Raw genomic sequence first — 17143 nt, forward strand, 5'->3', positions numbered from 1 at the left:
CAGTTTTTACCTACAGCAGAATCTCATTCATGTGTGTGCGTTCATATGCCTTGCTCCTGCCCCCAACGACCCTCTTTGCCCTTTCCAAGTTCCTGAAACCTCTCAAACTCAGCTCCCACAAAACATCTTCTCTGTCTCCCTTCCCACTGGGTGTATCTGTTAGTTTTCTCTTGTTGGTAGTTCTCTGATATTTCCAGTGTAAACCTGGTGGGCTTCTCCCAACTTCTCCGGTCTCCCCATCACCCAGGAGCAGTCAGTGCTTGGCCCAGGAGCCCACCTGGCAACACGTCGTTGTCCTGGGGGAGTCAGCAGAAGGTGCTGGCTGCTTGGCTGCTCCCCTCAGCAAGCTGAGGGTAGGGGGGATGCGATGAATATTTAAATGATAGTTTTTCCCTATTAGGAGGGAACGATTTAATAAATCCTAATTGAATACTCATTTGGGGGGGGCAAAACACTGCCCAATATGAACTTTATTGATAACACAGACATGGCCCCTGGCCTCAAGGAGCTTACTGTCTACAAAGGAAGGCAATTCCCAATAAATGAGTCCTGCAACCACTAGTGGGGTGGGACCCTAATCCAGATGTCCCTAATGATGTAAATTAAAGAAGTCACATCCCATTCCACATCCAGTGTTAAGTGAGAGACCTCTTCAAGATGTCTGCAAGGTTCCCGGGCAGAGGAAGACAAAGAGCGAGATGTATTTTCCTGCCTCTGCTGAATCCCCGTTCTGTGCTCTATGCCTTGAGGTCATTCCTTTATCTCCCTGATTCCCCACTGAAGCAACAAGAGAACAAAGCCTGTGAAGTGTAGCAAAACTTTTGCTGAAGTTTTCTAGGTCATTGTCAGAGAGTTATATTCCTGCATGATGCAGCAAATAACTTAAAAATTACATAGTAGTCAGTTCATCCTAAAAGTCCTTTTGGCCACCATGACACAGGATTTCTCGCTGGTCTCCCTACTCCAATTAGCACACAGACATGGACCTTCTTGCTGCTTCACATGTGTGAAACACACGCATGCACATGCACACACACGCACACACACACACAAATTCTAAATTCCTCTTACTCTGTTATGCACAGAAATTCAGCTCTCTTCTCCCCTTACACCCAGACTCAGCTCCAGGCCCAGCCCTAGATAACCAAACCCTTCAGGTAGTCAGACAAGCAAAAGAACTAACTTCATGCTCAAAAGCAAAAAGAACAACAAATGTATAGAGACTTTCCTCCAATTGGATCTACCGTCTTACCAAGTAACCCAAAAAATGACACCAACACTGAATGATATAAAAGTTGTCCCTTTCTGGATAATAAGGTTAGACCAAATATTCTCTAAGACCCACTAGAATATAAGTTCCAAAAGAGCAGGGGTTGTGTCTCTTCCTCTACTATATCCAGGATCGAGCACAATTGTGTCTCAACAAGTAAGGGTTTTTTAAATAATTTATTAAAGTCTCTTTCAGTGCTGACGTTCTGTGATTCTTTCATATTTGCAATTCTTTATTTTTATTTTTCATTTCATACTTTTCTCACATACGGAGAAAGACTAGAAGAAAAATCTTAGTCCAAAGAGTTAAAGCATTAAATTTGTTTTTATTACTGTATCAGGATTATTTCAACAATGAATAACCGAAGAACCAGCTAAAAATGGCTTAAATGATAAAGAAATTTATTATTCAGCTGAATGCAAAGTTCAAAGATGATATTGTCCCAGGATTAACCAAGTCACCTGCTTGACAACATTATCAACATTCAGGTTCTTTCCATCTTTCTACTCTGCCATCGTCGGTGAGGTACTTAAGAACATCTTCTCAGAGCTGCAAAATGGTTGTAGTTGCACCAGACCTCATATACACACACAACAAAGCCCTTCTCTGGGTCCTTCATTAAGAACAGAGATAACCTTCCCAAACGCCAGTCTGTGGACTTTATCTCACATTTCACTGGCCAAAATCACATTTTACACTCAGTCCTAAGCCAGTCAATGGCAAGGGAGATGAATGAACCATGGCTGCCTGGGACTGATCAGTATTCAGCCCTTGGACTTGGGACATCAGAGTCCCAGAAGATCCCAAAGTGCTTAAAGAAGATGATCACTTTTTACTGGAATAACATTTGGGGTGGTAGCAAGGATAAAGGAAGGCATGTCTCTGGGTCGTCAACCAAACAGCATATGCCATAATTACTACGATAAAAAAAAAGCCATTCCAAATATAATGAGAATTATTTGGGGGGGAGACTAATTCCAAATGACAGAAATGTTTTTTCAGATTGCATCATTGATGAACTCAAAATGTCAATGCTGATCTCTTTTTCTACAAACCTTTAATCATGTTTTATGTCCAAAGTAATTGGGAGTATTAGAGGGAAAAATTGTTAATGTCCCCCTTATGTTCATTATTTAGGATTCCTGTTTTAACCGAAAACTTTCTGAGGGATGTATTCCCATCCCCTAATGCCATGACACGGAAACAAACAAAAGCCACAGGCAATGGATTACACCAAATTCTAAGAAGCTTTTATTTGCTTCAAATGCCATATATCCCACCCTCTTAGAAGTATTCATTATCTTGTGGAAGTTTCTCTCCTGGATACCAAAATAGAACACTGTAGAACACTGGAGCTAGTTGTTAATTCTAGTGACCACAGCAAACAGACACTGAGGCTGTAAGTACAAAATCAGGCCATGTGGTGGAGACCCGGAGAGGAAGACAATATACCCTTCTGCGTCTCTGCTGTCCTTGAGAAGTCAAAGATTCTTCTGGATGCAGGTGACAAAAATCTGACCTAAGCAATCTTAAAAACAGGACTTTTACTGATTTATCAAGACATTCTCTGTGATTCTCCATAGAAAGGAAACTTCCTCTTAATTCAAATTTTTGTATCATCTTCTTTTAGGAGTTTTTTTTTTTTTGAAAGAGCAAAAAGTTTAAAAGTTTCCTACTTGCCAAACAGCACAGCGTGATAAATATTATAGCACCCAAATTACCATCAGCAGAGTCCCAGTAGCTCACATCTGCTTGTGGAGTTCCCTTTACAATCAATCAGGTGTATTGAAAAGGTCTTTGTGATGCAGAAGGGAACAAAAGTCACCTGTGTTTTTCAGTTTACTCTAATTTGTACACAAGATATAATTTGCTACACCACAGGTCTCTTGTTCAAAGAGATTCAAAACAACAAAAGCAAAAATAATCACTACTATTCTGAGACTGAGATAAGTGATAAAGAATCTAGCTGTGATCAGCCGGGAATTACATTAAATCTAAACCATACAAAGGAGCAAAGATTTTTAGTAAAGGAAAATGCCTTAAAGTTTATCCACTGTAACCCCTTATTTCATAGATGATGAGGCCAGTGGCCTTGTAGTTAACATGGCCAACTGGATACATAAGTTGATTTTCATTCCCTCTCATACCCAATTAGACTATTAGTAAAGGAACATGAAAGGTGTAAACCCTCTAGGCAAAGAGAACAGGAGTGGAGATACATAGTAGACAAGAAACCACAGTAAGATAGACGAGTGGTGGTCACCAGCTTAGCAGACAGAAAAATCCGGAAATTAAGTGTCTCCAGAGAGAAATCCAATGGTGAGAAAACCTGCTTGTGCCTCTAACCCCCCAAAAAGGACGGGAATTGGTGAAACCAGTTATACCTGGAGGGGTGAAGGATGGGAATGAAGATCCAGAAAATTGATTAGAAGTCACAATTAGGAGCTGGCACATTTCCAAAATCCCCTTCCCAACTCTACTCAGCCAGGAGACTGTTCATCCTCCACTTGGACAGAAAGTGGGAGGTTTCTGCTCTAGAAACACTGAACCAGACAAGCTGCATGCTAGGGCCATGGAAGGAGGGATGAGGCACAACAGGGAATTACACTGAATTAATAACAATGATAATGATGATCGTTAAAATAGGTAACTCATTGAACACTGATTATGTTTCAAATACTTTAGGCACTGTATTTGTAATTAATCACTTAACCCTAACAAACTATCCCATAAAGTAGATACTGTTAGTGTCCTCATTTTACAAATGAGGAAACAAGTAAAACAAGTCACAAGTGACAGAGCAGAACTTTGAAACCAGCCAGTCTGATTTTAGTATCTAATTATTAACCACCATACAGGGGACGATCATACCCCAGTCATGGTTTCCAGAAAGCCGTGATTCAGATATACAGTTCCAACAGTAAATTTGAGTGCTCATCATTACAGAAGTTGAAGAACCGCAGAGAAAAGACCTACCAGTCCTGCCTGATCAATGTGACCAGTCAGCCCAACTCACCAAGCACACGGAGTTTTTACTCAACTTTTTAGAACCTTACAATTTAATATGAACAGACAGCCAAGGACACCATACACTTGAGGAAAGTCTGTAATGTGAAAAAGAGGAACCAAAATAAAGAAAAGAAAGGCAATTCAGAGAGAACAGAAACGACATACAGAAGAAAAATTTTTTAAATACTAGAATATACTCAAAGAAATAAGGAAAATAATCACATCCCAGAAACAAATGAAGGATGTTATTTTAAAAAAAAAGATATATATATGTATATATATGTGTATATATATTTATATGTGTGTGTGTATATATGTAAATATATATGTAAATATATATACACACACACATATATATAAAGAGGGAAAATAAATCTGTACAATCAATCTAGTATTCTAATATTTTATTAGTAAGAGTTCCACAAAGAACCCCACACATACACACAGAGAGAGAGGAAGAGAAGAGAAAAAATTAGCAAAGAAATAATACAAGAAAATTTCCCAGAACTGGAAAAAAAAAAAAACTTTGAAAAGGACCTATTGAGTATCCAGCACAATGAACAACAAGAAACAATTCCAAGGTATGTCATTTTAAATTTCAGAATATCAGGGATGAAGAAAAGATCAAAAGAAACTTCACCCAGGAAAAAAATAACATGTCCAAAGAATTAAGAATCAGAACGACATTAGATTTCTCAAGAGGAACTCTAGAAGTTAGTAAACTGGGAAGAAATAGCTTCATAACTCATAACTCTGAGGGAAAACGATTTCCAAACTAGCTTTTGCTATTTCTCCAACCTCTCCTGCCCTGTCCTCCCCAACCCAATCAAACTTGCAACCAGCTTCAAATCTAGAAGAAATTAAGGAAATCCCCAGGGGTGCATGAATTGGCCTGCACTGGATTTCGTGGGGGTGGCCATGCCAGCCAACACTGTAACCCCACCACTGTGCTGTCACCATTCCAAGGAATGCACTCTGGGCAACTTTTCTATGGGGATTTACATCATCTCTTGCAGACCTAGACTATTCCACCTTTATGATAGGTTTCCAAAATCTGATCTTTTGGAGCTAATAAATTAATTTCCTTATTTTCTATTGCTGCCCTAACCAATGACCACAAACACAGTGATATATAACAACACAACTTTATTATCACACAGTTCTGTAAGTCAGAAGTCCAGGTAGACTACACTGGTTTCTCAGCTGTGGGTCTCACAAGGCTGAAGTCAAGGTGTAGGCCAACCTGAACACTTTAGAGTCTGGAAGAGAATCTGCTTCTGAACATGTTCACTTGGTTGGTAGAATTCAGTCCCTTGTGGACATGGGGCTGAGGTCTCCACTTCCTTGAAGACTGTCAACCAGAAACCTCTTTCAGCCCCTATAGGCCTCCCTCTGCTCTTCGCACATAGCCACCACACTCAGGGCCAGCCACAGCACATCAAGTCCTTCGTGCCCTTGGACTCTTACTGCCTTCGCCTTCTGCTGCATCTCTTCTGCTTCCAGCCAAAGAAAGTTCTAGGCTTTTAAGGGTTCACGTGATTAGATTGGGGCCATCCAGATAATCCAGATGATCTCCCTATTTTACGGTATGTAACCCTAATACATCTGCAGAATCCCTTTCACCACATTACAAAATGTGTTCACAGGTTTCAGGATTAGAGCGTGGATATCTTGCAGGAACCATTCTGCCTACCACAGTTTCTAAAGGAAATAAACTCAGTTTACTATGGCAATAGATAAATCTATTTAGTCCCTGGCCCCTCACACTGGCATAGGAACATTTGTACTTTCGCATGTATGTGATAAGACCAGAAATTACTAGTACAACAAAATTTGAGTGCCTACTATGTCGAAACACTGGTAGACCTTGGGAATTCAAGGATTAAAACACAGAGCCCACTCTCACGATTCTCACAATCCAACAGAGGAGACAGAAAAGTAATCATAAAAATATATGGAAAATACAGTGCAAGATAAACTAAAGGATTTTGAAAAGCATAGCAGTGGGGTACCAACCCAGCCTTCCGGGATGAAGAAAGATTTCTTGAAGGAAATGACACAGAAATGAATTTTCAGAGATCACTAGGAGGGATGTTGGTTAAGTGTGTGCCTTTGGCTCAGGTCATGATCTTAGGATCCTGGGAGAGCCTGCTTCTCCCTCTGCCTGCAGCTCCCCCTACTTGTGCACTCCCTCTCTCTCTGTCTCTCTCTCTCTGACAAATAAATAAATAAAATCTTAAACACACACAAAGATCAGTAGGAGTTAGCCAGGAGGGGTCTGGGAATTGGGAAGGTAGGGAGAGAGGAAAATCAGAAAAATATAAACATTCATACACAATTACATGCAAATATTTTAGAATACAAAATGAACACCTGGAAAGCAAGAATTCTTCTCTTACAAACATCGTAGGATTTTCTGGACAGAGGTCCTAAAGAATGGTATGACTATTAAAGAAAACTGTATCTCCTCTAATAAGTTGATAATGCATTATATTCATGCACCATTCTAAAATTTCCTGAACACTTGCATATATGTCATTTTATATTTCATCAGCTCTGTGAAGTGAGAAAAGCAAATATTGTTATTCCCATTTCATGGAGATGAAATATAGAGTTTAGAGGAATTAGGGACTTTTCAGAGGTGACCCACCCGTCTCCTGATGGGACTCCAGTCAAAAACCAAGACCATCCAGACCCAGTTAGAAAATCCAGTATTCATTTCACTACAGTGGCCCACATCTACTTTATAAGTTCTATTGGATTTATTTAGATCTTTGCTTCAGTTTTTAAATGCATGTGATATAATTATGGATTTATGAAATACCTGAAAAGCCGCCAATTGATTCTTACTTGCCTTTGAGCTTACTGCACAAAAAGGGAGCAAAATTACACCCTCACTAAGACATTATTGCTTTGTTGATTTTCATGTTTCCCAAAATGAATAATTTTTGTTGTTCCACTACAGTCATTAAAAGAAATAGAAGATCTGATCCGCAGAAACATTGTGATGGTGGCAGGGAAACATCCTAGAGGACATGCGGGCTATTGATATTCTCTCCTCAAGCCCGAAACTCTCTGGAGAGCCATGAGAAACACAGAATCACAACAAAGACTAGAAAACAAATTGATAGAATCAGAGACGGTTGCAGACACACAAATAGATTTTCACGCTGTTGACGTTTCAGTTTGGGTTATACTTTAGTTTTGCAAATTGATAGGGAAAAAAAAATCTAGTTTTATTTCAGTGTGTTTAGCTTTTCAGTTAAAGACCAAAGAGTAGGTTTCTACACTCAAAATGGTTCCTTTTGGTTGCTTTATTAAAAAATCACAAAGCTCCTTCCCCCCAAAAAAGGCCATTCGTTATATTGCGATGTTAGGAGCAAACTCAAAAGAGAATATGTGACTTTCTTTGTACAGAAGTTTTAATATTTTCATAAAGATCCTCTCTTCAGCTCCTCAAGCATTTGCCTTTCATTTTGTTTTATTGAATTAGGCTGCAAAGCACTGGAGCATGAAGCCCTTTGTCATCTCTAACCAGGCTTCCATTGACTCCACGTATCCATATGCCTCGTCTTGGTATATTGATCTATACATCTATTGCACTGAAAGAGAGAACTCTCCAATTTATTATGTAAAAGGATAAGCCATCTCCATAGCCCATTTGCATGCAGGTACGCTTAAAAAGTAGATTTGTTTCCTCAGACTTAGAGCTGCCTTCTTTAGTGGCATTAAACTGAGGGAAAAATGAAATTATATTGTGATTTTTACAGTGGATTATACGACACCGTGACAAAAGTGGGCCAATACCTCAGCTCTTATTTCTTTAAATATAAGCAAATTTGAATACAAAGAACTCTCGATCAGTATAAGCAAAACTCTGCACACACACACACACACCCTCAAAAATGCAAATCACACTATTAATTCACCACCTGCTTCTCATTTGGGTCGGATTGCCCACAGCCCAAGCAGAGGATTTGCTGGGGTGGTGAAGGGCTTTATGTGAGTGGCCAAAAAATTTTTCTCCTAAATATTATTCAAGTACTACTGAAAGAAATATATAAAATAGGCAATAACATAATCAAGAATTTCAGAGCCAGTAACAGACACATGAAAAAATGTTCAAAATCATTAGCCATCAGGGAAATTCAAATCAAAACCACACTGAGATACCACCTTACGCCAGTTAGAATGGCAAAGATAGACAAGGCAAGAAACAACAATTGTTGGAGAGGATGTGGAGAAAGGGGATCCCTCCTACATTGTTGGTGGGAATGCAAGTTGGTACAGCCACTCTGGAAAACAGTGTGGAGGTCCCTTAAAAAGTTAAAAATTGAACTACCCTATGACCCAGCCATTGCACTACTGGGTGTTTACCCCAAAGATACAGACGTAGTAAAGAGAAGGGCCATATGCACCCCAATGTTCATAGCTGCATTGTCCACAATAGCCAAATCATGGAAGGAGCCGAGATGCCCTTCAACAGATGACTGGATTAAGAAGCTGTGGTCCATATATACAATGGAATATTACTCAGCTATCAGAAAGAACGAATTCTCAACATTTGCTGCAACATGGACGGCACTGGAGGAGATAATGCTAAGTGAAATAAGTCAAGCAGAGAAAGACAATTATCATATGATTTCTCTCATTCTATGGAACATAAGAACTAGGATGATTGGTAGGGGAAGAAAGGGGTAAAGAAAAGGGGGGTAATCAGAAGGGGGAATGAAACATGAGAGACTATGGGCTATGAGAAACAAAATGAAGACTTCAGAGGGGAGGGGGGTGGGGGAATGGGATAGTCTGGTGATGGGTAGTAAGGAGGGCACGTATTGCATGGTGCACTGGGTGTTATACGCAACTAATGAAGCATCGAACTTTACATCGCAATCCGGGGATGTACTGTATGGTGATTAACATAATATAATAAAAAAATCATTTAAAAAAAAAAGAATTTCAGAGCCAGAAGATCTTAGCTATTGTTTATAACACATTGTCAGCTTAAGCTTTCTACAGTGTTCTTGCATTTGAAGCAACATTAGTTACAGAAAGGTCTTAGGTATGTTTTTAAGCTTCTCTTTCACTTTACTCTGTTCAGAGTCATCTTCTCTTCTAAAGATAGGTTACCTGGTTTGTCCATCCCACAAATATTTATTGAGTGCCCCCTCCATACCAGGCACTATTCTGTGTGCTGGAGGTATGGTGATGAGCAAGTCAGATGAGACCCCTACTGTCATGAAGAGGGACAGCAAACACGTGAATACATTAGAAAATTTCAAAGCAGGAAGGGCTATGAAGAAAATGCCATATGACAATGTGAAGTCACTGGCTGGTGGAGCAACATTAGAAGGGGGTAGTCACCAAAGACCTGAGCCGAGACCTGAAGGACAAGAATCAATCGAATGCAGTTGGGGATAGAGTACTCTAGGCAAGGCAACAGCACATGCAGAGGCCTCAACTAGAAATGAGACCTGAGGCTGGTTCACTCCAGCTGGACAGGAAAGCAAACCATCCGCCATTCACTGAGCAGATGGATTGCTTGAAGGAATACAGAGGTAAAAACCTCCATTTCTATCCTCAAAGAGCTCAGTCTAGTGGCAAAGATAAGCAAACAATTTGAATATAATGCAGTAAGTACTATGATAGCAATATGCACATGGTGCTATGGGACCGGAAAGGAGAAATCGGGTAGGGTCGTGGCACCAGTCATGAGTTAGGTGCCAGGCAATGTGGCTTTTCATCCGGGATCAACCATTAATTAGCATGAACCTTGGCAGGTGAAATTTATTCATATATTCATGTACTCAATGAGCCAACAAATGTTGAATAAGCATCATATTCTGGGACTATGTGTAGGGGATGTACATTAGTTAGGGTGCTTCTGGTTAAGAGGAACAGAAAGTCAACTCAAAAAGCTCAAAATGACTTAAACAAAAGAGATTTCTCAATTTGCTTAACTGAAAAGTTCAGGAGTTTGGCTTCAAGTATGGGCTAGTCCAAGTGCTCATATAGAAAATCTGAGTCTATCTCTTTCCTCTCTTTTTTCTCCCTCCCTCTCTCTCTCTCTCTCTCCCTCTCTAACCCCAGATCCCAACTCTACTTTTTGTTTATTGTCTTCAGTCTATGGAAGGAAGCTTCATGTGGCTTATATCCTCCCAACTTCAAATCCAGAAAAAAAGAAAAAAAGTATCTCCCTCCTCAGCAGTTCCAACAAATGTCCTAAAATTGAAGAGACAGCTTTAGTCACACTTTTATTCCTAGAATAATCACTTGGACCGGGGGAACTATTGTTCCAGCTGACCAGGCCTGAGTCACATCCTATCCTGGGAGGTCAGGGATCCAGTCAACATACCTGAACCAAGTGGACTGAGCTGGAGAAATGGAGGAATCTCCAGGATATAGATTACAATACCAGAAAACAGGGTGAACGAAAGCTGGGCAGGCAAAACCCACAAATGTCTACTACAGGATCCAAGGCTAAATGGACATTGTCCAGGATCAAAGAACTCACAACCTTGTGGAAGAAATGAACTACTCCTCAAGTCATAATATAATGTGATACCCACCCTACTAGCTGTCCATATCTAAGCCTCGGTGCTGTCTCTAACTCTTGCCAATGCTGGGCATGTGAACTGTTTTCCTTTTGTGCCTCCCTCCCTGCAGAACATATTTCTCAGATTCTTTTCAATCTGTGCATTGGGACTCCCAATACCTTCTCCCAAATATTGTTCCCCCTTTCTCTAGATTTCCCTCAGTTTTTCTATAGGTCCTTTTAATCTAGCATTGAAGAATATATTGGTTAAAATCAATAATTTTACTTTCTTGAATTTTCAAAAAGACAAGTTTAAATAGCAGCCATGTCATCCTGTCCCACAGCCAAAAACTGAATAATACCTTTTGATGTTTCCCCTTTACACACAGCATGTATACATAAAGGATTTCTTCCCCCACCATACCTAGCTACTGTTTCTCAACCTAAGAAGTACAAAACCGTGGGCCTCCAATTATAGATAACCTTGCTTACATTTTGCACATAATTAAAATGTTCCTGCCCTTTGCAATTGCATTCCATCTCTCAGCTTGATTTCTTTAATTGGTCCCACATCTTAAAGGGGCTCTGTTCAATATTTGGTATTTGATAGATCCCATGGGTCTTTGTTGCTGACAATGATGCTGCCATCTCTATGACTGGTTTATAGTCAGATACATATGTGTCCCTAATTGCTTTTATTTTTAATAGAAATTTGATCAGGAAAGTTCTCAGATTTTCTAAAACATTCATCACAAAGTAACTCCCTGTCCCAGGATTGTACTCAAAACCATAAGTCATTTTAAGATAGCCTGGCTGGAGTACGAGTTTTGTCCATCCCCATATTTGTTGAATATAAAAATCAATAATGCCACCATTCTGCACATTTATCTAATGTAATAATCAATACTAATACCTTTCCTGATATTTACTTAATATAATAATCAATAACAATACTGTTTGTTTATTTGATGTCATTGATCAAGGAAGAAGGCCAAATCTATGTGTTTTATCCATCCTGTGTACATTCAGACTGGACCGCCCACTGCTAACACGTCCCTTCTTACTTCCCACTCTCTAGACCTGAGCAGAGAGAGCATCCTTCCTCTCCTTGCTGTGGAAGGTGATGGTTAGTAAACCACCATTTTGTGTTTGTGTGTATGTGTGAGGCAGCCAGGAATTGATCCTCTCCCTACATTATTCTAGGTACTATGAAGGAAACAAAGAAATATAATATGATTTACCTCACATTTGTTAGGGTAATACTAGCTGCTGCAACAGATAAGTTCTAAAATCCAAGTGGACAGGATAACTTAGTAAGTTACATGGTAAGTTGGTTGCTTACCATCGAACAGTACAGTACAATGTGGTTCTTTCTGGTTGGTGGAATACTTCCAATATAATACTTCAGAGACCTAGCCTTCTTCATATTACAGGTCCATTCTCTCTTAGAATCTCACAATCATCCTCATTCAGCCAGCAAAAGGGGAAAGAGCATGCAAGACCATGTGTAGGATGTTTTAATAAGTCAGATTTAATGTAGCATTCATCGCTTCTACCTATATTCCTTTGGCTAGAACTCAGTCCTCATCTAACTGCAAGGCAAGGCAAGCTGAGAATGTGGTCTAACTATATGCCCAGAAGGGAATGGATTTGGTAAATGGTTAGCCAGTCTCTGCCACCATCAGCAACCTTGAGTTGCTTTTAATTCAAAGAGGAAGACAAGAGGAAACAAATGAAGTATATGATGAAAAAGGAGAGATGATGAAAAGGGAGAATCATTAGAGACTGGAATAGTCAATGAAGGTTTTCCAAGGAGAAACTTTAAAAATAGGTAGAATTTTGAGATTAACAGGCAGAGCCATTCCAAGAAATAAAACATGACGTTATATGCAAAAGAAGAGGTTAAGAGATAGGAATGCATTGAGCAGAGGACTATGGGGGCCCATTCAGACAATTTTAGAGTCTATGCCAGGAAGCAGAAAACAACATACCTGGCTAAGGAGACTAGGATAAAACTCCCTTAACTAGGACCACGATTCTGCCATCTTGAACACATGTTTGCATTGCATTAGGATTCCTCTGGTCCAGCTTCAGGGCCCAGTGTGTTTATCACCTTTTTCTAAGTAATCTCTAAATCTCAGCTGACATTTCCAGTTTGAGTGGAAAATGCTGACCTTACCTAGAGGGTGCCCCTCACTAATTTTGAATTTCTCAAAGAACAAGAAAAAACAAATAGCAAATTCTAGGAGACTATGATTAACGTAAGTAACCATCTCACTTGCTGATTAAACTATAAGTCTTTGTAATACTATAAAATTAAGAAGTCATTGAGAATCAGGTACTCCAGTGGAGGACACAAAGGAGTAGATAATTAAATATTTGAACATGGGCATGAAGTTATGGCAAAATTAAAGTAGAAATTAAAAGCCAGTAGTTCTCTCCTTGGTTTAGCCCCTAAATACCCACAGAATTAGGGGGACCACCACTCTAATCAAATACTCCCTACAAATTAGGAAGTTCCTAAAGGTTAATTCACACATGGTCCCAATAGAAGTCTGTATGGCTGTGTCTTCCTAAACCTTTTAGGGAGAACTCTCTGATTGCCATGGGAACATACCTCTGCCCCCATCTGCTCCAATATTCCAATTTGCTCCGACACTCATCTTATTAAATCAAAAACCACATCTTCAACTCCAACATGTTTTGTACTCCATGGTATAGTACACACTTCAGGACTGTCCTGTCCCCTTGTAGAAATTACAGGGCAGTGGTTATTTACCTTTAAGGGATTTTGAATAATTTTAAAAATCCAAAGGAAGCTATGGCTCCTGCCCTCCTCCCCAGAAAAATTCACATAAGCATAGAGGGATTTCAGTTATATGTGAGGGAGGCATTCCTAAGAACCTCTTATAATTTAAAATCCCTATTTTTCACCAACAATTTCCCATAGGAATGCCATAGACTCCAATGGGGCAACACAGCACGCTGGTAAAGACTATCTCTTCCCATACCAACTCAAACTTCCCCATCTTACAGATGAGGAAAATGATGTATAGAGACGTTAGGCAACCTGTTATCATCACTCATCTCTAGGAAGTGACAGGGCAGGCCTAGAAGCTAAGCTATCTACCTCCAATGACCTTGAACATATACATACTGTCTCCACTCCCCAACCCTGTTCTAATAATATATCCCTTTTATTGAAGGAAAGAAAGAAAAATTCTTATCGATCTTCCTGCCACTAGCCCTTGAGAGTATTGAGTACCGAGTATTACACATCACTAGTACTCAATCTCCCACCCACGCACTTTGATCAGGTTAGCAGTGGAGTTTACCTTCACACACCCTTAAGAAGAATTCCTTACTTTCAAAAACTTAGGCATATGTGGCACCAAATGCGGTGCCTTCCCTTTCCTAAACTCAAACAAGCCTACTTGGTTTCTTCTAATGCTAATTCATAAACCATCAATATGGAGGTCCCATATTTCTTTATTTTAAGCTTACCGACTTGCAGGCCATACATCAAGACAAAGTCCTCCTGGACCTAGTACTGTTGGACACTCTCCAGACACTGCCACAGGAACAGCAGCATTCTCTTCTTAATTTGTTACACTTCTGGACTCCCTAAGGTTTGCAGTTAGACATACCACTCGTCAGGGAAAGACTATAAACAGAGCTCTTTCAGTTCAAGTTGATAAAAATCTTCTTTAGGTTTCAATTTAAATGTCTTCCTCCTGGTTGTACATGAGGCTATAGCTCAGGGTCATATCAAACTAAATTAGGAGATAAATATTTTGATTGATTTGCTTATTTTCTGCAGTCTTAAGCAATCTGACACCTCACACTTGATTAGGTCAACTGTGTTGTAATTCACAATAAACCTAAACATCATTTAACACTTTAAAATTTTAATCCAGATGCATAGCTTTTAAAAGATACGTTTATCAAGAGTTCTCTACCATCACCTCTCCAAGGGCTGAGAAGTGTCTTTATGTTATTCCCGACTGGATATCTAGCTGCAACAACAAGAGGAGGCTTAAGATGATTTTCGCCCCACCATGATCTCTGTCAGCACTTCTCAATCTACTCCAAATAAACACATATTATAAGTAAAACCACCATTCTTACGTACAATGTAGAGGTCATAGCAGATATCCATCAGCCTACCCCCAAGCTATTCCAAATAAACAAGCAAGTCTAGTAAAAGCATTGTGTTTGCCATATAAATTGCAAATGCAACTTTAATATAGTTTCCTTAATAGGCTCTACCACCTTTCAAATAGAAATTTTGAAGCTCCTGTTGGCACCAAACACTCTTTCCTTTTTAATTGCTAATCTTGGCTTTTTTTAAGTTTTTATTTAAATTCCAGTTAGTTAACATACAGTGTTATATCAGTTTCAGGTGTAGAATATAATGATTCAACACTTCCTTATAACACTCAGTGCTCATCACAACTGCACTCCTTAATCCCCATCACCTATTTAACCCATCTCCCCACCCACCTCCTTTCTGGTAACCATTAGTTTGCTCTCTGTAATTAAGAGTCTATTTCTTGGTTTGCCTTTCTTTTTTTCCCCTTTGCTCATTTGTTTTGTTTTAAAATTCCAGTTATGAGTGAAATCATATGATATTTGTCTTTTACTGACTCACTTATATTGCTTAGCATAATACTTTCTAGCTCCATCCATGTCATTGTAAATGGCAAGATTTCATTCTTTTTCACAGCTTAATAATATTCCACTGTGTATATATACTACAACTTCTTTATCCATTCATCAGTTGATGGACACCTGGGCTTTTTCCATAATGTGGCTATTGTAGATAATGCTGCTATAAACATAAGGGCACATGTACCCCTTTGAATTAGTATTTTTGTATTCTTTGGGTAAATACCAAGCTGTGCAATTGATGGATCATAGGGTAGTTCTTAACTTTTTGAGGAACCTCCACATTGTTTTCCAAAGTGGCTGTTCCAGTCTGCATTCCCACCAACAGTGCACAAGGGTTCTCCTTTTTCCACATCCTCACCAATACCTATTGTTTCTTGGGCACCAAACACTCTTAATAGCAACGCTATGGCTTAATTCCACATTTTTTGACCTAAAAGTATTAGGGGTCAGTCCTGAATTTAGACATCATTTAAGTGATACAAAAATTTGTGGCCAAAAAAACACATATAAACTAGTCCAGAACCACTGAAAAACAGCCCTAGCAAAGACTTGGGTGAAAGTACTCCACAGAGGTGTCTCCTCAACTCAAAGTACAAATAAGTCTCCCTTAGAAGACAAATTTAACTGAAGATGAGCTCATAATACAAAACTGTAAAACACATGGAAACCCATAGCCCTGAGAGAGAAAGCAAACCCAATAAATGGGGAGATTTACAGCTGGCAAGAATTGAGATAATAGAGCAATCAAAAGTGAGATCTTTAGGGGCGCCTAGGTGGCTCAGTCGGCTGGATGTCTGCTTCAGCTCAGGTCATGATCCTGGGGTCCTGGGATTGAGCCCCATGTCGGGCTCCCTGTGGGAGCCTGCTTCTCCCTCTCCCTCTGCTGGTCCCCCTGCTGTGCACTCTCTCTCTCACACGCATATGCACTCTCTCTTGAATAAATAAATAAAATCTTTTTAAAAAGGGAGATTTTAAAAATAAATGTTAGTAATGTTTTACAAGGTAAAAGAAAGAAAAGTATTAATAAGACCAAGATGCTATGAAAAAAGAACAGATAGACTTAAGAAAGAAAAAAAAATTCTAGAAGTAAAAACCATACTCATTGAAATAATCAGTTGATGCCTTAAGCAGGAGTCCTAACTGACAAAGAAATTAATGAGCTGGAAGGTAAAAAACTAAAGCAATCACCCAGAATATGAAAAAAAAAAAGAATAGTTATAAAATACAAAGAACAAAATGAGAAGCTTTAGTACATATATAATAGGGGTTTTAGGGAAGAGGAAAAAGTTAATTGAAAAGAAGCAATATTCAAAGAGATAATGGTAAAGATGTTTCCAGAAATGAATAAAAACATGAGTTATGAGACTTTGTTTTTTTAAAGATTTTATTTATTTATTTATTTGACAAACAGAGAGAGAAAGAGAGCACACAAGTCGGGGGGAGGGGCAGAGGGAGAGGGGGAAGCAGGCTCCACTGAGCCACCATAGTTATCAGATTTTAAAGGACATAGTGAGTTCTTAGCATGACATTTTTAAAAATTATACATCATAGTGAAACTTTCAAAGAATCAAAAACAGAGACGATGTTTAAAGCTACCTGGGAAAAAGGACTATTTGCAAATCAGCAATCAGACTGACAGTAGGGTTATCATCAGCAGA

The sequence above is a fragment of the Ailuropoda melanoleuca genome, chromosome 15 (assembly GCF_002007445.2).
Source record: "Ailuropoda melanoleuca isolate Jingjing chromosome 15, ASM200744v2, whole genome shotgun sequence".
Classification (NCBI taxonomy): Eukaryota; Metazoa; Chordata; class Mammalia; order Carnivora; family Ursidae; genus Ailuropoda; species Ailuropoda melanoleuca.